The sequence below is a fragment of the Balaenoptera borealis genome, assembly GCF_965194805.1.
Source record: "Balaenoptera borealis genome assembly, chromosome: 5".
Classification (NCBI taxonomy): domain Eukaryota; kingdom Metazoa; phylum Chordata; class Mammalia; order Artiodactyla; family Balaenopteridae; genus Balaenoptera; species Balaenoptera borealis.
This window is the reverse complement of record NC_138862.1, coordinates 79,816,491-79,842,145: the sequence shown is the minus strand read 5'-3', so window position 1 is coordinate 79,842,145 and position 25,655 is coordinate 79,816,491. Positions and strand designations below refer to the sequence as shown.

The 25,655-nt window shown below is 45.3% G+C and overlaps 1 long non-coding RNA gene across 1 annotated transcript; it reads right to left on the bottom strand.

The window, feature by feature from the left end:
- Positions 1-19,752: 19,752 nt before the first annotated feature.
- On the bottom strand, positions 19,753-24,830 carry LOC309629383. Its single transcript, XR_014245026.1, has 2 exons — positions 22,959-24,830; positions 19,753-20,378 (listed from the first exon to the last, which is right to left on the bottom strand). It is a non-coding gene; the product is annotated as an uncharacterized lncRNA (long non-coding RNA).
- Positions 24,831-25,655: the final 825 nt, after the last annotated feature.

Sequence of the window (25,655 nt, the reverse complement as noted above, 5' to 3'; positions counted from 1 at the left end):
TCAGCTGTTCAAATGCCACCTAGAATATTTTTCAATACCAAGGAAATGCATCAACTTATTCTCTGGTGTCACAAGACCTAAGGGTTACAGCCACCTTTGTCCCAGTTCTGAGACATTCTCAGTGCTCTTTGATGTTAGCAGCTACCTTGTGAACCGACCCATGGGGCTCCCAGTGCCTAAGGCTCAGTATCACTGTGGGTTTCCCAGCTGGCATTTGGCCAATGCTTGCCATTCCTTCTGTGCAACCACCCATGCATGTGCGCATGTGCACATGCATGTGTGAATGTGTGGGTGTGTTCAAGCGTGTGTAGGCATACTATCTGCTCATTCCACAAGTAGACAGCATTGCTGTCCACTGTAGCAATAACAATAAGAATGCCTTTCATGTAGCAAATACTGGGTGAATAAGTGAACAAGTGAGCAATGCTTCACCTGGCTTTCTACCCCAACATTCCTCCTCTTGTCACAACTGAGGCTACTTGAATTCCACCTTCAGGCTTAACACTGTACCATTCTTAGGACCAATTTAGGGCTTAGTCAAGTAGAATTTCAGGAGCCTTAGTTTAGGTCTCCAAGAGACTCAGAATCTAGTGATCTGGCCAATCCTTCCACAGTGATGTCAAGTCCATATCTGGATTACTGCCTTGTTCCTCTCCCATACCCCCCCGTGTGCACTCCAGTTTTAATATCCAGAATGCCTGCTTCCTATCCCAGACCTGTGCTAACCATCTCTACTACAATGAGAGACTGAATGTCCCCCTCCTGAATCCCAGTAGCTAAGACCCTGCTTCCTAACCTCTTACAATGCCCAGACCCTGAACCAGCATGTGACATTGTCTCATCATTGGCTGACTTTCTGCTGGAAACTCCTCTTCTCCCTGGTACTCCCTGATTCTGAACAACAGCTACCCCATACCATACTCTCCAGGTGCCATATCTATATACTGGAATCCCTCACTCCACTGGCAAATGGGTCTGCTTCCAACTCTCCATGATGGACATCTCTAATCTCCAGTTCTACTCTTCTCCTGATCTGCCATGTCCATTGCCTACTGAAAGGCCTTTCAATTTTTGAATTAAAAATAACAATAAATATTGAAAGTAAGACACTATCAAAGTAAGCAAATAAGCAAAAAGAAAACGACCATAATCTAACCAAAAACCTTGTTAAAATCTTAGTGCAAATGGAGATATATACCATGTGCATGGATTGGAAGACTCAGTATAGTTAAGATATCAATTCTTTATGAACTGATATATAGAATTAATCAAATTCCAATCAAAATCCTAGCAAGGTTTTTTTTTTGGTCGATACAAAGGAGCTGATTCTAAAGTTTATATAGAAAAGTGAAGGAACTAGAATAACCAAAACAAAATTGAAAAAGAAGAATAAGATTGGAGGATTCTCCCTACCTAATTTCAAGATCTATGATAAAGTAATCAGACAGTGTGGTTTTGGCAAAAGAAGAGACACAGAGTTCATTGGAACAGAATACAGAGTTCGTAAATAGACTCACACAAGCATAGTCAGTTGATATTTTACACAGACACAAAAACAATTTAATTTATTATCAAAAAGTCATGCTGGGACCACTGAAGATCTATATGCAAGTATATGAACCACTTCAACCTAACTCTCACACATTCTAGAAAAAAATTAACTTAAAATGGATCTCAGATATAAAGATAAAATTTAAAACTATAAGACTTTTAAAAGTGAAATAAGAGAAAATCTTCATGACCTAAAGTTAGGCAAAAATGTCTTAGTTATGACACAAAAAACACAATACATAAAAGAAAAAAATGATAAACTGATCAGACTTCATAAAAATTAAAAACTTTGTCTCTATGAAAGATAATATTAAGAGAATGAAAAGACAAGGTAAATGCTGGGAGAATGTAGTTGCAAATCACACATCTGACAAAGGACTTATAACAAGAATATATAAGGAACTCTCAAAACTCAATCAAAAGAAAACACACAGTCTGATTTTTCAAATGGACACTAGACTTGAATAGACACTTTATCAGAGGACCTACTGATGGCAAATAAACACATAAAGAGATGTTCACTTCATTAGCCATTATGAAATGAAAATGAAAACCATGATGAGAGAACACTGCACACCTATTAGAATGACTAAAATAGAAAAAAAAAAAAAAAGGAAAAAACCTTGTCAATACTAAGTGCTGGCAAGAATGCAGAGTAACTGGTATTCTCATACATTGCTGGTGAGAAAGTATAAACATAAAACCATCTGTAAACAGTTTGGTAGGTTTTTAGAAAGTAAAAATTGTACACAAATGTTTATAGCTCTATTCATAGTATCCTCAAAGTAAAAAAAAAAAGAAAAAAATCAGTGTTCTTCAACAGATGAATGAGTAAACAGCTGTGGTACAGCCATACAATGGAATACTACTCACAATAAAAAGAAAGGAACTATTAGTGCCGTATCACAAAGGCATTACACCAAGTGAAAGAAGTAAGTTTTTAAATTATATACTGTATGATCCCATTTTTATGACATTCTGGAAGCCAAGCTATAGCAACAGAGAACACATTAGTGGTTGCCAGGGATTTGGAGTTAACGCAAAAGGGCAGCACAAGGATTTTTTTTGAAGTGATAGATCTGGCTGTCCTGATTGTTGTGGTGGTTAGCCAAATTTATACATAGTTAAAACTCATAAAACTGTACATTACAGTATGTTGATTTAAAAACTAAAATTAAAAGTAAGTCTTAGAAAATGGATTAGAGACCTAAATGTAAGACCGGACACTATAAAACTCTTAGAGGAAAACATAGGAAGAACACTCTTTGACATAAACCACAGCAAGATCTTTTTTGATCCACTTCCTAGAAAAATGGAAATAAAAACAAAAATAAACAAATGGGACCTAATGAAACTTAAAAGATTTTGCACAGCAAAGGAAACCATAAACAAGACGAAAACACAACCCTCAAAATGGGAGAAAATATTTGCAAACGCATCAACGGACAAAGGATTAATCTCCAAAATATGTAAACAGCTCATGCAGTTCAATATTAAAAAAACAAACAACCCAATCCAAAAATGGGCAGAAGAGCTAAATAGACATTTCTCCAAAGAAGACATACAGATGGCCAAGAAGCACATGAAAAGCTGCTCAACATCACTAATTATTAGAGAAATGCAAATCAAAACTACAATGACGTATCACCTCACACCACTTAGAATGGGCATCATCAGAAAATCTACAAACAACAAATGCTGGAGAGGGTGTGGAGAAAAGGGAACCCTCTTGCACTGTTGGTGGGAATGTCAATTGATACAGCCACTATGGAGAAGAGTATGGAGGTTCCTTAAAAAACTAAAAATAGAATTACCATATGATCCAGCAATCCCACTACTGGGCATATACCCAGAGAAAACCATAATTCAAAAAGACACATGCACCCCAATGTTCATTGCAGCACTATTTACAATAGCCAGGACGTGGAAGCAACCTAAATGCCCATCGACAGACGAATGGATAAAGAAGATGTGGTATATATGTACAATGGAATATTACTCAGCCATAAAAAGGAAAGAAATTGGGTCATTTGCAGAGACGTGGATGGATCTAGACACTGTCATACAGAGTGAAGTAAGTCAGAAAGAGAAAAAGAAATATCATATATTAACACATATATGTGTAACGTAGAAAAATGGTACAGATGAACCAGTTTGCAGGGTAGAAGTAGAGACACAGATGTAGAGAACAAATGTACGGACACCAAGGGGGGAAAGCGGTGGGGGGTGGGGGTGGGGGTATGATGAATTGGGAGATTGGGATTGACATGTATACACTGATGTGTATAAAATTGATGACTAATAAGAACCTGCTGTATAAAAAAATAAATAAAATAAAATTCAAAAGTTCAAAAAAAAAAAGTCTTAGCACACTCCACCTGAATCTTTTCCTATAGTTGTGTATATTAATAGAATCATTCTGTATTAGATAATACTGTATAACCCATTTTGATTTTAAAATGTTGTAAATAGCTTTCGATATAATTAAATATGTATCTAAATATCAATTTTAATGGTTGGGCTGTGTTCCACTGAATGGATATAACACGTAATATGTAAGCAGTTCCATGCTGTTGGAAGTTTGGATTGTCTCTGATTTTGCAGTATTAGAAATGATGCTGTGTACACAAAAATAAACTCAAAATGGATTAAAGACCTAAATGTAAGGCCAGACACTATAAAACTCTTAGAGGAAAACATAAGCAGAACACTCTATGACATAAATCACAGCAAGATCCTTTTTGACCCACCTCCTAGAGAAATGGAAATAAAAACAAAAATAAACAAATGGGACCTAATGAAACTTCAAAGCTTTTGCACAGCAAAAGAAACCATAAACAAGACAAAAAGACAACCCTCAGAATGGGAGAAAATATTTGCAAATGAAGCAACTGGCAAAGGATTAATCTCCAAAATATATAAACAGCTCATGCAGCTCAATATCAAAAAAACAAACAACCCAATCCAAAAATGGGCAAAAGACCTAAATAGACATTTCTCCAAAGAAGATATACAGATTGCCAACAAACACATGAAAGGATGCTCAACATCACTAATCATTAGAGAAATGCAAATCAAAACTACAATGAGGTATCACCTCACACCAGTCAGAATGGCCATCATCAAAAAATCTACAAACAATAAATGCTGGAGAGGGTGTGGAGAAAAGGGAACCCTCTTGCACTGTTGGTGGGAAGGTAAATTGATACAGCCCCTATGGAGAACAGTATGGAGGTTCCTCAAAAAACTAAAAATAGAACTACCATACGACCCAGCAATCCCACTACTGGGCATATACCCAGAGAAAACTGTAATTCAAAAAGAGTCATGTACCACAATGTTCATTGCAGCACTATTTACAATAGCCAGGTCATGGAAGCAACCTAAGTGTCCATCGACAGATGAATGGATAAAGAAGATGTGGCACATATATACAATGGAATATTACTCAGCCATAAAAAGAAATGAAATTGAGTTATTTGTAGTGAGGTGGATGGACCTATAGACTGTCATACAGAGTGAAGTAAGTCAGAAAGAGAAAAACAAATACCGTATGCTAGCTAACACGTATATATGGAATCTAAAAAAAAAAAAAGGTTCTGAAGAACCTAGGGGCAGGACAAGAATAAAGACGCAGACGGAGAGAATGGACTTGAGGACACGGGGAGAGAGAAGGGTAAGCTGGGACAAAGTGAGAGAGTGGCATGGACATATATACACTACCAAATGTAAAATAGATAGCTAGTGGGAAGAAGCCGCATAGCACAGGGAGATCAGCTCGGTGCTTTGCGTCCACCTAGAGGGGTGGAATAAGGAGGGTGGGAGGGAGACACAAGAAGGTGGAGATATGGGGATATATGTATATGTATAGCTGATTCACTTTGTTATACAGCAGAAACTAACACACCATTGTAAAGCAATTATACTCCAATAAAGATGTTAAAAAAAAAGAAAAAAAATGCACAGCAAGAAAAGTTAAAGTCAATAATCAAATACTAGATTTGGAGAAAAATATAATAAAAATATAACTTAATAGTTATAATATATATAATATATAGCTATTAAGATAGCTATTATATATAATAAAGATATCTTTCAAACTGACAAGGAGAAAATAACTCAAAAAAAATAGGCAAAAAGTATTAAAGTCAACTTAGAGAACAGCAAATCAAATACCATCATTTCCCTCCCCCCATAAAAAAGAAAACCACACAAAAATATGTACAAATTCACTCATAGGGATATGAAAAATCAAGTAGTAGGTATTACTTTATACCAAACAGCCTTGCAAAAACTATAAAGCTCCTAATATCTATTGTTGGTGGAATACAGGGGAAAGAGGACTCGTGTATTGTTAGTAGAACTGGAAATTGTGACAACCTTTTTGGGAAGGCAATCTGATAATCTTATTAAAATTAAAAATACGTACACATAAAAAAAAAAAGAAATGATGCTGTGATAATCACTCTTGTAGCTAAATATTTGCACGAATCCTTAATTATACTTTAGATATATTTTTAGAAGTAGACTTGCTGGGTCAATGTATGGACTTTTTAAAGATCTTTGAAGAGACAAAGGTGCCCATTTCCCCATATGCTCCCCTGTAACCTCGCTCCCATTCTATTATATTATGTGGATTTAAAACTTCTTCAAAGTATTCGTACATATGTTGTATTCATCTTTGAACAACAAAACAACCCACAGAGTCTGGCACATTGCCTGGTACATAAAAGGCACTATGTAATGCTTGTATCTGTTTGTTGACAAGAATAAATGAATAAATTAATGACCCAGGTTCTTCTTTGGCAATAAATTTCCTATTCATCGTCAAATACTTTAGAGTTATTTCATGCAACAATCATTAATTCAGCACCTAGAGCTGTGATCCCATTTTCTTAATCAAATCTCAACAACAAAATTTTTTGAGCTTTCCTCATTTATTATTTATTTATTTGTATTTTGTATCTACATACTCTTGTCGATCTATATATTAAAGAATAATAAAGTTTGATTTCTTGCTTATCTTGGATTAGAAATAAGCATAAATGAAGTTCTAATACTTTCTTCCCACTCTCCAAAAGATTGTTGTTTACATCCCCCAAGGCTGCGCACATTTGCAGATCACTGCCCTAAGGAGCCCGAACGCCATGGAGTATACAGTGATGGATGACACAGTCCTGTTCTTGGGTTCACAGCAGTCAGGAACAAATGCCATGAGAACTTCACAGATATCAGAGTGTCTTGTGAAAGCAGAGAAGGGAGAGATCTCTTCCTATTGGGGAAGAACTGGGAGTCTTTAAGGAAGAGGGAGCCCTGGAGGTTATGAAGCATACAAAGAGTTCTGTGCTTTATACCCTGAGGAAGCCCCTCTTTGTACATGTTCTACTTTGACCTCAGCAACTTTACAGGGTGGGAGGGTGGGGGAAGGCTGTTGAATGAGGAAGAGTCAGTACACCTGCCATGTATGGCTGTTGGTGGGTTTTTCTTTGGGCCTCTTTTGTTCCTGTTTGTCTCACATATATTTTCCTACCGCCCTCGGAAAATAGTGACACACATTTCAGTGGCACTTCAGGACACAGTGCCAGAAGAGTGTGGGGAGGAAGAGCCCCTGGGCAGAGATGGTCAATCTTTCAAAGGCTAATGTCCAATGCAGCTTCATTATTTTCCTATTTTTAAATATAAGAACCACACCTTCCAGAGCAATAACAAGGACAGGTGACTTCTCAAGACCTTTTTCACATCACTAACTCTGAGAGGCCCAAGAATAACTTTAAATGCATGTAAACTCTAGATGCGTAGGACTCTTTGAGTGTTCCCGGAATATGGCTCAGACCCTGACACCACACTGCCTAACAGCTTTAATGAATCTCTCCTGTCTACAGAATAAAATCTCAAATTCTCCATGGGGCCATTCAAGACCCTTCAAATTCTGGCCCTCACCTGGATACCTGCTACTTTTTTTTTTTTTTTTTTTACCTGCTACTTTTTCAATCTCCCACCAGACACATCAAACCATATGCTCCTCCCTGAACATACTGGATTTATCCCCTATGAAAGCTCAGCCAATTCTCTACCTTCCTGCACGTCTAAGTCCCGCTCACCTTCCTGTGTCAGTTCAGAATCACCATCTCTGTCTGGGAGGTCTCCCCACTCCCATCTGCTACCTTCCCAGGCAGACTCAAGCTCATTCTCCTTTGATCTCCTATTATCATTCATTTTTGTTTCTCTTTCTTAACCTGCCTTGGAATAAAGTCAGCTGTGTCTCTTCCTGTCTCTTACCTAAGACTAAAAGCTCTCTGAAGTTAGGGTAAAATGTTGAATTCTCTCTTTCTGCTGCCCAGCATCTCACACCAATGAAAAGGCAGGACTGCCAACCTGCCTTGGTAAACTAAGGCAATCCTCACCTCATTTAGGAAGCCATTGAAATTTCCCTAAATTCCAGAGATTTGCCTCAGGCTGGAAGAAGGACACGTTAGGCAGGATAAGAAGGTTTCAAAGTTTTGTTTTGACCTCTTATATTTGACAATCCTGCGGAACTTTCAAGTGGCGATGTCCAGGAGGTGTTGTTTGAATATACCTGGCTGGATCCAAGAAAAGGTAACAATTCAGTACTCATTAGCATGCAGATGATAATAAAAGTGATGAGTATCTGTAAGTTTTCCCAGACAAGGTATAAAGTGAGAAGAGAAGTGAACTAAAGACAGAACATTAAGGAATACCACTATTTTATAAGCAGGGGAGAAAGTGCCCACAAAGGAGAGCAAGACACTATAATCAAAAAGATACAAAGAAAACCAGGAATTTGAAAGTTTCAAAGAAGAAGGAAGTAGGAAACTGGAGAATGATATGTAAGTCTGGTAAAATAAGGACTTCGGTAGTTAGAAAGTCCTTCCTGATCTTAACGAAAGCAGTTTCCATTATGATTAAGTTACAAATCGATATTAAGCCAGAAAGAGAACAACCCTTTCCAAAACTTGAATAAAAATGGAAGAAGAGAGAGAAGACAGTAGTTTGGGGGCATAGAGCCCATGAGGTAAGTTTGTTTTGTTCTCTGTTATTATGAAAGAAATGTGAGCAAGTTTATCAGCTAAAGGAAAGAAATCAATGGGAAAAAATATGGAAGATATAAGAGAAAGAGAGACTTGAGCAATACATAAAAAGGATTATACACCATGACCAAGCGGGATATATCCCAGGGATGGAAAGTTGGTTCGACATATGAAAATCAATGCACCATATTAATAGAATAAAGAACAAAAAAGGTGGGCTTCCCTGGTGGCGCAGTGGTTGAGAATCTGCCTGCTAATGCAGGGGACACGGGTTCGAGCCCTGGTCTGGGAGGATCCCACATGCCGCGGAGCGGCTGGGCCCGTGAGCCACAATTACTGAGCCTGCGCGTCTGGAGCCTGTGCTCCGCAACAAGAGAGGCCGCGATAGTGAGAGGCCCGCGCACTGCGATGAGGAGTGGCCCCCGCTTGCCACAACTGGAGAAAGCCCTCGCACAGAAACGAAGACCCAACACAGCCAAAAATTAATTAATTAATTAATTAATTTTTAAAAAAAAATTAAAAAAAAAAAAGAACAAAAAAGGTGATCATTTCAAAATACACAGAAAAAGCATTTAACAAAAGCCAACACAATTTCCTGATTTAAAAAAAAAAAAAACAACAACAACATTCAACAAGCTAGGAATAGAAGCTGCCTGAGAATAAACAAAAGAAGGAAGCTGGGATTTGTGAAGACTTTCTGTGCATGGCATCTGGCCCTCTGTCAGGCACAGCATGTTCTTTTCCTTTCAGCACCTCTGTCCTTTCCACGAGAGGCCTAAAGATGACATGGCCAGTAAACCCTCCAAACAGACATGTCTGTAGGGTCCCTCAGGGCAGCACATGACCCATTTTCAACATCACTGGCCAAAGTGCAAAGAGGTCAAGTACTGCAAATACTTGTGATTAGGAGGAGTCTTTCCTCCAAAACTTGCCATGAGATAGTTCTGCAAAATATACACTTTGGATCAGAGTGATTGATGGCAACTGAGAATTCAAACACAAGCAATACAGCCCAGTGTCCTCCACGATCCCAGCAGTAGGGGAATTGTGTCACCATCTTGACAATATCTGAGAGACCTTCTCCCATAACTAAGGCTAGGAGGGAGGGGCAGGGCAAATTCCAGTCTGGTGCCCCTTCCAGCTCACTGCTGAATATGCAGACAGCTCAGGTTCGGCCACCTCTACCACCCCGATTACTCCTCTGCTGTGCCAGTGGATAAGACAAAAAGTGTAATGTAGAGGAACACTCAGAACTGTCTTTAAGCATGTTTAAGCACACACTGATGTCTCCAGGCAAAGTGGCCTCATATAGTGTAGTTGACTGAATAATGGCCACCCAGAAATACTAAGTCCTAATGCCTGGAATTTATAAATGTTACCTTTTTGGGAAAAGAGTCTTTGCAGATGTAATTAAATTAAGCATACTGAGATGAGATTACCCTGGATTATCCGTGAGGGCCTTAAATGCCATCACAAGTGTCCTTATAAGAGAAAGGCAAAGGAAGATAATGCAGACACACAGAAGAAAGGCCATACAAAGACTGAGCAGAGAGAGATTCAACCAACAAGTCCAGGATTACGACCAGCAGGAGCTGTAAGAAGCAAGGGAGAGGTTCTCCCCTAAAGCCTCCTGAAGAATCATGGTCCTGCCGATACCTTGATTTGAGACTTCTGACCTCCAGAATTGTGAAAGGATACGTTTCTGATGTTAAGTCACCCAAGTTATGGTAATTTGTTAAGGAAGCCCTGGGGAACTAATACACCTGACAACACTGTTCTCTGTACTCTCATCGGTCCAAACTGTATACATTTGACCTTGAACCTACGGAAAGTAAAAGCTAGCCAGAGTCTATGGGCCTCTCACCTCAACTCATCCTTTCAGGAGGCTCTTCAATAATCCACTTTCTAGTAATTACTGCCCCACCTCCTCCCTAGACACCATCTTTACAGGAAAAGAAATAGTTAACTGGTTCTTGTAACTCTTAATGGAAACTTACATTCAAGTGTAAGAAAAACACCCAATGTGGAGATGAAACAGGTAGACTGCATCCTGATCTGCCACTTACTGTGTAGCTTTGGTCTTGAGTAGTTCATTTTAACTCTAGTTTACTCAACTGAAAGATGGCAGTAAGAATTCCTACCCCCATAGAATGACTTTTTGTGAAAATCAATCAAATAAGCAAATGCCATGTCTTCATCTGGGTTGTCTAGGGAGAAATACGCAAAGCAAAGCTTACATGTAGCTTACATGCTGATGCTTTCCTGAGGGGTTGTAATCTCAGGGTAGCAAGAGGTGAAAAGAGAAGTGAGGCAGAAAGGAGGGGAAACAAGTCCACGAAGGTGAGCACCACACTGGCCACAGCATCGCCAGATCATGCGGCCAGTGCTATTTGGTGAGACGTCCTTGGGTAGGACAGATAGAACCTCTGCTAGGCATCCATTGTTGGGGCAAGGAGGGGACAGCGGAAGGGTGAGAGTAAAACAGTTACCAGTCTCTAGACGGTCAAACTTCACCCCATGGAGAACGAGCTTTCCTGGATTTCCAGGTGGTATCGCCCCATTCCTCTGGGCAGCCACTGGGGATCCAAGATCTGACTCATCATCTACATCTAGACACCATGAGAGGAGACAAGCTTACATGGTCCTGTCTGGTGGGTCCCGGGCACTGGAGCTGCGACAGTGGGGGGGTCCCATGCACTGAGTGTGGGGAGGTCATGTCCAAGCTCAGGCCCAGCCTGACAGGGTGAGGGTGTCTGAGAAAACTGGTGGAGGTAGGACACACAGGGTCTCTTCCCTGAGTATGTGGAGGGCCCAGGGGGAACAGGTGGGGCCACGCAAATGGGGCAAAACATAAACAGAGTCCAGTGCTTCATGTGAAACAGATTTGAAAAATGTCAACTGCTCTAGAAATATTACTTTATTTTTATCGCCTTCCTTTAATTTTAACCTTTATTGTCTTGAGTAGTTTTAAGGGAATGACCACCATTCTCTTAGGCACACCCACACGTCATTTGTTTGTATGTGGCTTGTCTCAACTTCAAGTACAGGAAGCAAATCTAATAAAAGACTTGGTGAGAAATTAGTTCTCACTTAGGCAATAGGGCAACTGATGGTGCAGGACAGAGCCAACTAGGGTTTGACCCATGTTGTCCTAGGGTTCCCTGGGAAGAGACTCCAAGATCTGGGAAGCAAGGAGTCTATTGGGAATGAGAAGGAAGCAGGATTGGATAGAAGGAGAGGATTGGACAGCAGACAAGGTTGGTCTAAAACTGGCTTGGCCCTTCAGAATTGTCCTCAGTCGAGGCAAAGGGCCAGGACTTTGTACCCCACATTGAATGTGAACTGTCCCCGGGGTGGGAGTATTACCTTGAGTAAGGCAGCTCCCTTTGGCCTAGGACGATTCCTGGGAAGAGACTCAGCTGTGATCCAGCAGCATTGAGTGGCAGGAATGAGCACCTTGGTTCTGAAGGGGGGTCAGGCAGGTGCATCACGGCATCCGTGACAAATGTACTTCCGGAGAGGTGAGGAGATGGAAACGTTGACCTTTTCCCGCAACTTGGATTTCTTTTGTGGACTGACTCCTTTTGCAAGGAAAACTATGACCACTCTCTTCATAAAGAAAGGAGACTTTCACTCCCAGATCCCAGGTCCCATTTAAGGGTGTGGATTGGGTACTTTCAGGTTTTTCGACATCCCTTATTTACACCTCACCTCCATCTCCAGCCCCACTAGTGCCGCCACACACACACACCAAGGAGTAGGGGCAGGAGGTTGATGGCCTCTGGACCACGTGCTCCAGTGGGCAGGCTCTCTGAGCCACCATGGCTGCTCACGGCCCCAAGCAGGGGTGATTGGTCCTTGGCCTGTTCTCTCCTCACCTCTTGCCTCCTTGCTGCAAGTGTCTTCTAGGGGTGGATCTGGCTCTTCAGCTCTCCCTTATCCAGCTTCTCTCTCTGTGTCTGGGTGAGCAAGTCAGGTGACCAGCACACCTGTGAATTGCAGGGATGGAATTGGAGACATCATGGTGGCCTCACCTCCAAGCTGCCTTCTCCAGCAGTTGACGAGATGCATATCAGGGATTGCCAAGCAGTTGATAAAATTGTATTTTAGATCTCATTTGACTAGTGACCTATGTGTCTATTTTCTACAGTTTTTATTCATGTAACAAATATTTATGGAGCATGTATTATGTGTCAGGCCCAGTGCTAAGTGCTGGGAAAGCGGGGTTAATAGAATAGAAAAAAAATCCCTGCATTTACAGAGTCTACATGTTACTGGGCACAGAGAAACAGTAAATCAATCAGCAAACAAATAAACAGAGCATGTCAGATCTTGAAAAGTGCTTTGAAGGGCCTGACACAAGGAGTGACTTTGAAGGGTGGAGTGGACTAGGGTGTGAGACAGCTAGACTAGGTGTTTCCCTGTGGAAGAGCCATCTGAGCTAATACTTTAATATCTAGAAAGAGTCAGACATGTGCAGATGTGAGGGTGGTGGGGGGAGTGCTCCTTACAGAGATAGCAGATGGTGCAAAGGCCCTGAGGTAGGAATGAGCTTGGCAGGTTTGAGGAACTAAAAAAATCTGTGGACATGGAGGGTTGTGGGAAGGGGCAGAACATGAGGTCAGAGAGAAAGTCTAGGGCTAGATCATGGAGGGTTTTATACAGACTCAATCATCATATTTCCCCAAATGTGCAATGCATACTACCTGTGTGTGCAAATACTTGGGGTGGTATATGTGCAAGTATTTTTACTGGAGTAACTATAAATTTATTTCAGAGTATATTAGGAAAAATATAATTAGCACATCAAAACCATGATTTCCTAGATATATTATTCAGGTGAAACTAAATTAAAAAGTGAATCGATTTAAAGAGACTATTATGTCAATTACAGTACAGGTGTTATGCAAATACACCCAAAGTCTCCAAAGTGGTGTTTGCAGAACTGAAGTTCAGGAAAACACTGTTTACCAATTAGAAACAAGAGGGGGCCCCATTCTCAGCCTCTAACATGTCCCCCAAGCTGGGTGCTCAGAAGTGAGAGGCAGGAGAGTGACTCAGGTGTGGCCAAGGTGGCCTGCTGCCCTCCAGGTGTCCCCCACCTTCCCACTCCCCCTCATAAATTTGTCTCCAAGGGACAGCAGACCAGCTGGGGACTGTAGTTCCCAGTTCATGTGAGTATGAGGTGAGACCACGTGACTGGCTCTCACCAATGGAATGAGAGTGGAGGGCTAGAGATGCCCTTCCAGGGGGGGGTCTCTGTGCCCTCTCCACCCTCCCTTTCTGTCCCTGGCAGTGGGGAGGGGATGATGGAGATCCAAGTTAGCAGGGACCTGGAACCCTGAATCACCGTGTGGAAGAAGACCACCCACTGGCCAGGACCAGTTATATATGGAGAAGTACACTTCCTTTGTGTTAGGCCACTGGCATTTCTGGTTTGTTTGTTTCAGAAGTTATTTAACCCATATCTGGAATCTTTGCCTTCTGGAAGCACCACATTCCAAGAGTATGGCAACTACATGACATAAGAGGTGTGATAACCTGCAGAAGAGAAAGGAGTTGGATGGGAGTAGAATATAAAATCCTTTTTTCATACATTCAAAAGACGGTCTTGCCAGAGAGGGATCTGGTACGTTCTAAGAGGACCAGTCACTGGGAGTTACAAGAAGGCAGTTTCATCTGGAAGACAGTTCTAAACGAGGACAGGACAAGATGCCCCAAACAGGCACACATGAAGTATATGAAGTGTTCAAGTGAGGCTAAGAGACTAAAGGACAGGAAAGCCGAAGAAGTGATCCTGCATTGGCTGCCAGGGTGGCCCCAGGGCCTCTGGGAACCCTCACCCCTCCCTGCATTCTGAGTCTCCTGCCACTTGGGAAGGGAGGGGCAGGAAGGGGGAGGAAGAAGGTTAGATGAGGAAGCCCACCTGAGCCACTTTCTCTCCTTGAGATCTGCCTCTAAGGCACCTGACCCAAGAGACTGTGACGCCCCAAGAGAGCAGGCAAGCTGGGCTCATCCACACCGAGGGCCCTGTCTTCACAGATCACAGGCCCCAAAGCTGTTTCCTCCTGAGCAAGCTTGGTCAGAGCTACGCTGGGCCCAGCAGACACAGTTACAGATCCACACCACCTGCATTCGGTGACTTTGCTCTGAGGGTAGAGAACCCAGGGGGAGCCACAGAAGAGAAGGAGGTAGCCTTTCTGAGCCAGAGAGGAGGTCCAGCTCTGGAAAACCATATCCTCTACCCGGACAAGCCCAGATTGCTAGAGATAAGACGGAGAGGCTTGGGAGGCGATCCAGCCCAGGGACTCCCAGGCACAAATGCCCACAGGTCCAAGCAGAGAGTATAAATGAGTGAAGTGAGCTTAATGTAAAGCAAGAGGAAATGGCCACGGAATGTAGCGAAATAAAAACTCAAAAACCAGAAAGCAAGAGAAAAAAAATGGAGACACCACACATTTGCAGGCCTTTCGTTGGGGGATGGGAAGACAGAGACTCAAAGAAGGGAGGGTCTTCCTGGAGGTCACTCTGTCCTGTGGGCAGCATCTGGGCGGGAACGCAGGCCTGTCCAGTGCACTGCTCAGCCAGCAGAGGTGGGTGGAGGGCAGATTCAAGGCAACAGGAGGGCTGCCACAGTGGAAGAGAGCCCTGCAACAGGGGCTTTAGAGACAGGGATTCCCACTGACTCCACCAATGACTCAAGAGCTTCCTTGGCCCACAGCAGTTGAGTGGGTGGTCCTGAACATCCCTCCAACTCTGACATTTGTATGGGAAGAGAAGTCGGAGTCATCATTTAGACCTTCGTTCTCCCATCCACACCTCCAATCAGACTCTAAGCCTTTGGAGTTGAGGTTCTACGTATCCCTAGAGCCCATCTTCTGCTTCTCCCCTCGGGACCCAGCTTTGATATAATCCTCATCTTCTCTCCCAGATGACAGCAAGGGCTTCCCAACCAGTCTCCTTCCTCCATCCTCATTTCCATCCTATCCTATCAGCTGTCAAAGTGCTACATCAACAAAAGAGGCGATTATATCGTGCTCCTGCTTACAACCGTCTGTGGCTCCCCATTGCCTTCTAGGATAAAACCCAGACGTAATACAGTAACTTGGGCCCGCAAGGAAAGAGGCTTCATTTTCAGTTCATCTCCAGGTCTCCTTCTCCAAATACGCCATGTCCCATCCTACCAAATTGCTTGCCATTCCACTAATATATTCTCAAGTTTCATACTTCTGGGCTTTGGGTACATTCTGTTCCCACTGTTTTGAATGCCCTTCCCAACCTTGTATGCCTGGTAGTAGTGAGGGAAAGAGCAATCTGGCTCAGACTAGGCAATAAGGGGGTGCACTGTTTGTAGGAATTTAAAATCAGTAATAAAACCAACTAAAATGTAGCCTTCTTTTTATTGGCACCTTGCACTGGCAATTCTAAACACGGACAGTGACAAAACACGTCTCCCCGCTCAGGCACCGCTTTAAACATCACGCTCCCTTGGAGCCCCACTGGAACAGGGAAGCCCGCCTCATCCTTCAAAACCCAGCCTAGGTGTCCCCGCATCTGTAAAGACTTTCCTTGACCTTCCACCCCAGCCCTCCCTCCACCCCCAGAGGTAATGCTTCTCTCCTCTGGACTGCTCCCTGTCCTATTTTACATTTTTTTCCCCTGCCTTTGTACTGCTACATTTCCCCCCTGTTTACAAGTCTGTCTCTCCCAGAGGTCCTTGAATTTCTTGAAGACAGAGGCTCAGATATAGCTGTGTCTTCCTGAAGCTTAGCACAGGGCTTGGGATGTCACAGAGGCTCAGAAAAGGGGTCATAAGTAAACAAATGAGCACAGCTTGAGCTCTTCTAAACACTAATTTGGGCATGATGGGTTTCCAAGTCACAGCCCAGTTAAAAGCTCCAATTTATGTTTAGAATGTTGCTGCAGGTCAAATCTTAACGTTCTGGCTGGAGCGCCTCTCCTCCTCGGGACAGAAAGGTGCTTGGGTGGTATGGAAATGACTCACAGCCCCAGCGGCTTAACAGGATTACTGAGGGGCTCACGTTGCTCAATCAAGCATGGTGGGAGCCCCAGCGGTGCCAGCCAGGTCAGGGGCCAAGGCTGTTATCTCTGTGACTCTTTCCCTGGTGCCCGAGGACAGAGGAAATTGAAAGTCACCACACTCCACTAGCTGAGAAGAGAAAGGTTCAAAAGAAACTCAGAGGATGCCTCCCTCCCCTCAGTGAATTTCATCCCCTTTCTTCCCTCCAGATCCCAGAAGCTGACCCAGGAGGCACTTTGGGTAAAATCTGAGTCATTCTCCTCATCTTGGAGATCGGGAGGCTGAGGTCCAGAGAGAGGCATAAACTATTCAAGGCCACACAGCTGATAAATGACAGAATTGAGAATTGTGTCTGCATGTTCATTCCTCGTGCAGGGAGGGAATATCACGACATGGAACCAGGCAAGGAAGTAGAGAGCAGAAGACGGGGAGATGAAATTCACACCTGGCTTTTATTTGCTGGCTTGGTTTTCCTTTTTTTGAAAATTGAAGTAAAAGCCACATAACATCAAATGAAAGTCTACAACTGAGTGGCATTTAGTAGATTCACAGTATGGTGCAACCATCACCTCCATCTAGTTCCAAGATATTTTCACCGCCCCCAGAGCAAACCTCATACCTATTCAGTCATCAATTCCACACACACACACACACCCTGGCCCAGAATGGCAACCACCAGTTTCCTGTCTCTATGGATTTGCCTTTTCTGGACCCTTTGTATAAATGGAATCTTTGAATATGTGGCCTTTTGGGTCTTGCTTCTTTCACTTAGTATCGTGTGTTTGAGGTCTAGCCATGTTGTAGCATGATGTCAGCACTTCACTCCTTTTTGTGGCTAAGTAATATTCCTTTGTATGTACATACCATATTTGGTCTATCACACCTGGTTTTAACTAAGTTGGTACTGGGGTAATAAGAAGTCCCTCGATTTATTCATACGTCCTTCCCTCTGCACTCTTTAAAGGCAGGCACAAGGCGATGGCACGGTCAATGGGCATTTATCGATGCCTGCCATGGTTAAAGCTCCATGAGGCGCCCAAACAGATGGCTGGGCAGCATGATGTGAAAAAGGACCACTCACTGAGCCCAGGGGAGATCTGGCTTCCAGTTTCAGCTCATCAGATAGTCAACTGAGTGGCCTAAGACAGGTCTTTCCCCTCTCCTTGCCACAGTTTCCACACCTCTAAGTCAGGATAAGAATGCCTGTCCAATTGATCACCTGTCAAGGTCACTGGGAGACCTGAATTAGATGATATCTATAAAGTACCCTGCAAACACCTCTTCCCTGTGTGAAGTTTTATTTCATTTTAAAAAACAAAACAAAATAAAACTCCACACTTGCCAGCTTCCTGCAAGGCCATGGTACTGACAATGGACAGAGAAATCTTATCCAGCAGAATCCCTTTCAGGGAGTGACATGTATTTCCCTGGATGGCACAGAAGGAGCCTGAATGTGGGAGAACTGTTCTGAAGAAGACAGCAGGGAATCAGCTGCGTGTTGCCCAGGGGTCACGAGGTTGACAAAGAGAGACGGGCGGCACTAAAGAGAAAAAAAGGCTGCCCAGTCCACGAGGAGACTCCTCCCCATGACCCTCCATCTTCAGTAAAGTTACCAAATTCACAAAGGCCTGGGTGCAAGGGGATTTTTGTGAAGACCAGGGAAGGAACCAGGCTTTGCTCCTGGAACCGATGTGGGGCAGAACTGAATAACACACTCCAGCGAGCGGGCATGGAGGCTGAGCGAGGTGTGACGTCATACACTGTGGGCACTCGCGCAAGTAGGGCGATGGATTTGAGGCTCCCACGAGGCTTGGCATTGGGGTTTGGGTCAAGTTTAAGAAAATCTCCAAGGGCCTCGGCTGACATCTGGGTTGAACATAATTGGACATCTGCCCCAAGGGCCGTGCCCCTGGTCAGTGCCACTGATGAGGCCCACCGTGTCCTTGCACCAAGAATGCAGTGACTTGCACCTCTATACCCCATGCAGCCCTCGCCCTGCAGCCACAGTACAAGAGCTGGGATCTCAGCACTGGTTTGCTTTTGCTCCCAAACAATGGTTGGTTCAGAGGCCCTTATATGGCAACCACAGATGAACAACCTTTGCAAATAAAGCAGACCCCTGGAATGGCACCCATATATACTCTGTTGTCAAAAGTAGAGAACTTGTGCAGTAACAGGTCTCCCTCAGGGCCTAATAAACCTCTGTTCTTCTGCTCAGTTACCAGTGACATGCTATTTGCTGGCTTAGAGCGGCAGGCCAATAAGATTAGTATGAGGGACTTCCCTGGTGGTCCAGTGGTAAAGAATCCACCTTACAATGCAAGGGACACAGGTTCGATCCCTGGTCAGGGAACTAAGATCCCACAGGCCGCGGGACAACTAAGCCCGCGTGCCACAACTACTGAGCTCACGCGCCTCAACTAGAGAGCCTGCGTGCTGCCAACTACAGAGCCCACGCGCTCTGGAACCCGTGTACCACAACTACAGAGCCCAGGCACCCTGGAGTCTGCACGCCACAACTAGAGAAGAGAAAACCCACCGCCACAACAAGAGAGAAGCCCGCACGCCACAACGAAAGATCCCTCGTGCCTCAATGAGGATCCCGCGTGCCACAACTAAGACCCGACGCAGCCAAAAATAAATAAATAAATAATAAATAAATCTTTGAAAAAAAAAGATCGGTATGAGGCTCAGAGCTCTGCCCAACAGTTAGCCTTGTGCCAGAGGGAATGCTACTCCTCATAAGGCTGTCCATACTCTTTGGCCAAATCATCTCCTTCCATGAAATTGATCTGAAGGAAATCAACAAAAGCACAAAGGATCCTAAGATGTTCTTTGCCAAATTATCCATAACACTAAGCAGCTGGAGACATAAAATGGAAACAATAGGTAAAAACAAGAAATGTATTGTGAATCACCACAATGGCATTTCTGCAGCCATAAAATAAAGGTTGGTGCAATATGGTAAGTGCTTTTAATATTAAGCAAAAACACAGACTGAATAGTATATGTGATAGGATTGCAGCTATGTAAAAATGTGCACTGTACATGGACAAGATTAAAGGGACTGTGGAAAATAAAAATTGTTGCAAAAAATAAAAGAACCACAGGTAACTTTTCTTTAATATTATCTTTTATATCATCTTAGTATTTCAGTAGGTTCAAGCCTGTGTTCTTATCCAGCTGTTTATCTACGTCTGTTTTCCCCACCGAGTTCGATTTCATACACCTGTCTCTATCAAGATATTTATAGTTCTGTTTGTGCTGACCTGCTCCTACCTCACTTACCACGTAGATCCTTCTGTAAGTGAAACCCACACAATGTTGAGCAAGAAGTGGTTAAACAATAATGTTCCAGGCTGCTGTTGCTTGGGAGATGTTTGATGATACCCCACTGGAAGTGTCACTGTTTTGCAAATGGAGTATACATTTTCAGTTTGGACTCGGATCAGGAAGTCTTCCCACCAAAGAGTCTTTCAAAACCTTCCCAGCAACCAGTATGCAGAGACCAGAGCTGCCAGGACTGATGAATCCTGATTCTCGCTGAGGAAAGGCAGCTCCAACACCATCGCTGAACAAGATGGTGCCCCTGCACGATCAGTGAGCCAGCGGTGCTCCCGTGTGATGGGTGGGCAAGGAAGTGCTCCCATGAGATGGGTGAGTTGCTGCAGCGATAGTGGAGCTTCCATTCCCAGGGTGAGCAGGCATCGATTCCTCTGTGGTCAGTAAGTAGAAGTCTAGAACAAGTGATGGGCATTTCAGTCCAGTTCAAACCATGAAGAACCAGAGAATTCTGCCCCAGAGAAGAGGATGTTAACCCCTCAGGGACTCTTCCCTCAACCCTAGCCACCTGGATACCACATCTTTCCTAATTTGGCAACAGAACTCACTGTACAGTCTCTGTACGATTCATTTTCTATAAGATCACGCAGGGGGTGGTATTTAAATCTCATTCAAGAGGCTGCTCTCAGGCATCCTCAGCACGCCATGATAAAGTCCTTTAGGACATCAGGGATTGCTCTATAGACACCTGGATCAGGTGAGGCTCTCCGACATCCAGAATCAGGGATCAGCATCCGGGGAAGGCAAACCTGGGAGAGCAACTGCCCCTAGAAACTTTTGTTTGAACAAGCTTGCATCTTTCTGAATCTGAACCTATATCTACTGGATGAGGAAAGTCCTTGATAACGGTTTCCATAAAATCATCACAGAGGAGAAGGATACACAAGCAGATGGTAACACAGGCTGCTTTGGGGGAGGACAAGAGGAAACTGAAGAAAGGGTAAGAGGGAGACTTTTACTGCATTCCCTTTCTGCTTTTCTATTTTTTTTGAACTACTCATTACCAACTCAAATAAATGGGTGAATAAGGAATGAACAGTTAGGTAAAATTAAACAAAATGAAAATCTGCAGAGATTTGCCAGTGACATTTCCCTGAAATGGAGGCTGAGGTTAGTAGGCAATTTAAGAGGTGGCAATAAAAATTGAGGTGTTCCAAGAAGATATCACATAATAGGACCTTAGCCACCGTCTGAGCTTATTATTATTTGAAATTCACTCTTTAGAGTTAAGACAATATCTCACCATAAAATACTCACATGGGCCCTTGAAAGGGAAGTGATAAATTCATTTTCATCTAATGCAAATTCAAGCTGAACCCTGCCTACTGCAGGAGGACTGAAACTGGGTCTCCATGACCCTAAGGGTCAGTGCCTGCATTGAGGGGGAAGAAAAAGTTGATGGGAAGCAAGATGTGCTACTGAGATTCACAACAACAACTCCTCAGTTTCTGCCCTCAAGGCCACGAGGCAGGAACCAGCTGTGAGGATCAAGCTCAAGTTCTTCCCAAGCCTGATGCAGAGGCAGCTATCCCGGGCAGTGGACCACGGAACCCAGGGCTGGAACACCGAGCGAGCTCGCTGCTCTGCCCGAGAGCCCCTCCGGGTTCCCCACGGGCAAGGGGTCAGCCCTGCTCTCCTCTGCAAAGGGCCTCCTTTTCTCTCCTCGGTGGTGCCACGATGGGGACGGGCCTCAAAAGGAAGAGAAGGAAGCAATAGAGGGAAAATGGAGGAGGCCGCCCGTCTGCCATCAGCAGCGAGACAAGCGCCAGTGTGTGATCGGTGGGTGCCCAGCAAAGGACAGGCTCTCTGAGATGAGATGGCATCGCTGTGTCTTTGCCTTTCAACCCTGGGTGCTTTTTAATCACTTCTTGCTGAAAAGGACTGAAGATGAGGTTTCTTAACCCCATCTGAACAGAGCAACTTGTGTACAAAAGCCTCAATTCGAAAAGAGAAATGAAGCAAAGCAGCCAGTCCTAGCCCTCTCCTGGGGGAAATGTCACTGCTTGTTCAAAAGGCACCTCGAAAATCCAGCGGCCCTCGAAATCCTGGGGTCTGGGTGGCCGTCTGGAGAGCCAGGCCTCCAGACCCCAGGAAGGGGAATGTGGCCCACCCGGAGCTCTGCCTGGGGAAGGAGCACTTTCCTGACTTGACTGAAGTGGGGAGAAAGATGCCTCTTCCTGCACGCGCTACCGGATCACACTGCCGAAAACCCAGCCTCTCTGATGCTCAAGAGCCTTCCATGGCTCCCGGCTGTCTTTCACTTGAGCCTCTTCTTCCCTCTGACACTCAGGGCCTCCAAAGTCTGGTGCTAACCTGGATGGCGACAAAGCTCCCCTCTCCCAGCTCTCTACAGCAGCCAAGACCGTCCCTCCATGTACCAAGCCAGCCCCATGCCGTCCCGTCCCCCCACCTACCTGTGCCAGCACCCCCCAGAAACCATCTCCCCTACTCTCCGAGCTTTCAGAACGTCACTTCTTGAGCTCCGAGCCCTTCTGCACCGCAAATGTTTTCTCTTCCCCCCGGGCCATTACTGTCCACTGCTCTGGTCACCTATTCAAGAGGAATGTCCCTCTCTCTCAACTCTTAAGAGCATTTTTTGGGTGTTTTTCTCAGTGTTCGTAACTTTCTCCTTGGCATTTTGTTCCCTGTGTGCCTCTCATGGCTCGGCCCTGGAGAGTGCCCTCAGGGGGCTCGTGATGGCTGACATGCAAGGTCACCTGTAGATACCGGAGGGACTGGCCGGAGGGACCACGTTCGTGGGCACGGGGAGAGCACAGGCCTCCTGAAGTTCTGCCACGTTAGCTTTAGGTAGAGAGCTGAGCTGGCTGACCTGTTTCCTGGTAGCTCCAGGGTTTCATGTGCCTGTGAGGCTATGAATAGGCAAAGCAAAAGGCCGCGCTAAGCATCTTTTCTGCTTCCACCCCCAATCCCAGGTTCAGGGAGCTCCCTTAGGGATCGAGGGAGCTTTAACTCACTCCTCACGGCGGTGGCGCAGCTATGGAGAGGGGCTCCTTCCAGGAGCTGACTCATGCCGGCCGCCCTCTCCCAGGGAGCCCTCTCCGTTGCTTTGTGGGCTGGCTGTGTTCTTCCTCTGCGCCCCCCCCCCCCCCGAGTCTCCCAGGCCCTCTGGCCTGCCGGGCACTGGCGAGGAGCCCGAAGAGTCGCCCTGCTCCGACGAACGCGCCCGTGGCTCTGCCCTTCCTCAGCACCAGCACCAGGCCTCCTCCTCCCCGGCTCTCTGCGCCCACAGGGCCCAGCGCTGGGAGTCCTGTGGTCACAGGGAAGAGACCGGGCGCAGGGCAGGGACGGAGGGCACAGAGCCATCCCTTCCCTCGTGCTCCCTGCGGGGACAGGAGAGGGAATCTGACTTGAGCCTGTTTTCGGGGTAATTCGGTATCAAACAGCACTGAGGCCTGAAATCTGGCCAAGTCTTTGTTTTGTTTTGTTTTGTTTCCTTTCCTCCAATCAGCCCGGGGCACCGGGGAGTGGGAGGGCACGGAGCGGGTGGAGGCTGCAGGCCGGCTGGGGATGAGAGGGAACGCTGAGCCTGCAGAAGCGGCCCACTGAGAGCTCCCACTCACAGCCGAGGGCGGGTGGCACCCCGGCCTACTCCCACAAGGGCAGCTCTGTCCTGTGGGCACAGGGCTCCGTCCCAGCGCCTCTGGCTGGGAGAGAACAACATTTCCTTATAAGGCCCCGGCCGCCTTGCCAAGGCTGGACGCTCCGACAGGCTGTAGCTTTCCATTCTCCTCGGCCGCCTGCAGTGCAGGCCTTGAATGTCGCCCTTGTTGTCAGGCCCCTCCTCTCCTCCACCGCCTCACCCCACCCACTTCCATTCCCCGCCGGGGCCTGCGCCACTGAGCCGGATCAACAGCCCGGAGGCCTCTCCCACCGGGGCCTGCCCGGCTCAGGCCTGCTGAAAGCAGCCCAGGGTAGCAGGAAGAGCGGCGGGACGCCGGCTGGGCCGGCCTTGCAGTTTACTTCCGCAGCCTGTGGCGTCAGCGAAGCTTCAGGCGCCTGTGGGCCTGTCTCCTCAACTGGAAAACTAGGAGCTCATTGCCACGGGGTCCGAACTCTCTGCATGGCACGCAAAGCCCTTCCCAGTGAATCTACCTTCACAGCTTCACCTCTGTTTGCTCCCCGCTGGCCGGGTTCCCCAAACCCTTCCCCTCTCCCCCGCTGGCTTTCTCAGGTAGCCGGGACTGAGCAGGTAGAATGACGTTGATTAACCCCCTAGGGAGGGCCACCTGCAGAGCCGCACCCTAAGTATGCCTCTTCCCCTCCCCAGGAGAAGTGAATCGTTTCTTTCTCTTCTCCCCTCAACGTTTGCACGCACCTCTCTAAGAGGCTTTCAGTTTTGCAATTGCAATGATATGTTTACATGCCTTTTCCTTCATCAGAAGACGAGCTTCTTGAGGATCGAATGGATCCTCTTTCTATTCCGAGCACGACCACAGTATGGGTCATACCACCGTCTCCTTATGAATGGTCATCGTGTAAATATCTGAATATACAGTGCTGGGCAAGCCCGAAAGAGACAACTGATGCGCAAACACTTATAACTGATGCACAAAAACTAAAAAGTGCTGTGCACCTGTGAAGGGTAACAACTGTTATCATGCTGCCCTCCACCCCAAATTCTACTCTTCGTGACGCCATTATAACCCCTTCCCCTGTCTGCCCAGTTCTGGAACCTGAATTCTGGGCTCACTGCAAGCCCTCGGCTGTTCAATCTATCCACAATATTACTGGTCCTCGGAATGCCAGTGTTGGGGACTAAAAGGGCTTTGGGAAATTATCCAGTCATTTCCACACTGATATCGTCCATGCAGATGTCACATGGCAACACAAGTCCTTAGCCTTACCTGTTTTACCATTTCTACATCCTAGGTTCCCACAGCATTCTCAGAAAAAAGAATCAAGTGGCTTTCAAAGTTAGCAGCATATTGATTAATCCAATCTCAACATGTGACAGTTGAAGCAACTGAGCTTCCTAACAGAAGAGTGGCTTTCCTAACATCACACGAGTCACACACACAATGGGGACGTACCTGGGGTCCCTGACTTTTGCCCATCAAAGCCTTGCCCTGCATTGTTGCCGGCTTAGGGCTGAGTAATGATGGATGTAGCTGCATATCTTGTCATGCTGAGTTCTTATGGGTCTGGGATGTGTCAAGTTCCAAATAAAGAATTTCAGTCTCCGCTAGAACAAACCTTTCTGAAACGGGGATTGGGCAAATTATCAGGTTAGTGATTTGCAAGCACAGCGCAGTTAAGGACTGTCGTGACAGTCTATTCCCCATGATCCCAGCAATAATTTTAAAGACAAAAATCTTATACCGGGATTCAATATCGTTTTCCCCATCCACATACTCATTTTCTCAGAGATGATGTCAACAGAACGAAGACCATGGCTAATCATGAACGGTGTTCTGACACTACTGTTTGCCACAGAGACAAATTCAGGGTATAAGATGGCTCTGCCTTGGGCTGCATCCAAAGGGTTTAGTTACTTGAACACCAAAATACCGTATTATAATGAGGTTTCTCCTAGGAGATGCCTAAAGGTAGACCCTGCAGGAAGCAAGGAGAAGTAGGAGGAACATTGGGCCAGGAGTCAGGAGATCAAGCCCTGTTCCCATCTCTGACACTGACTGTGAAACCTAAAGCAA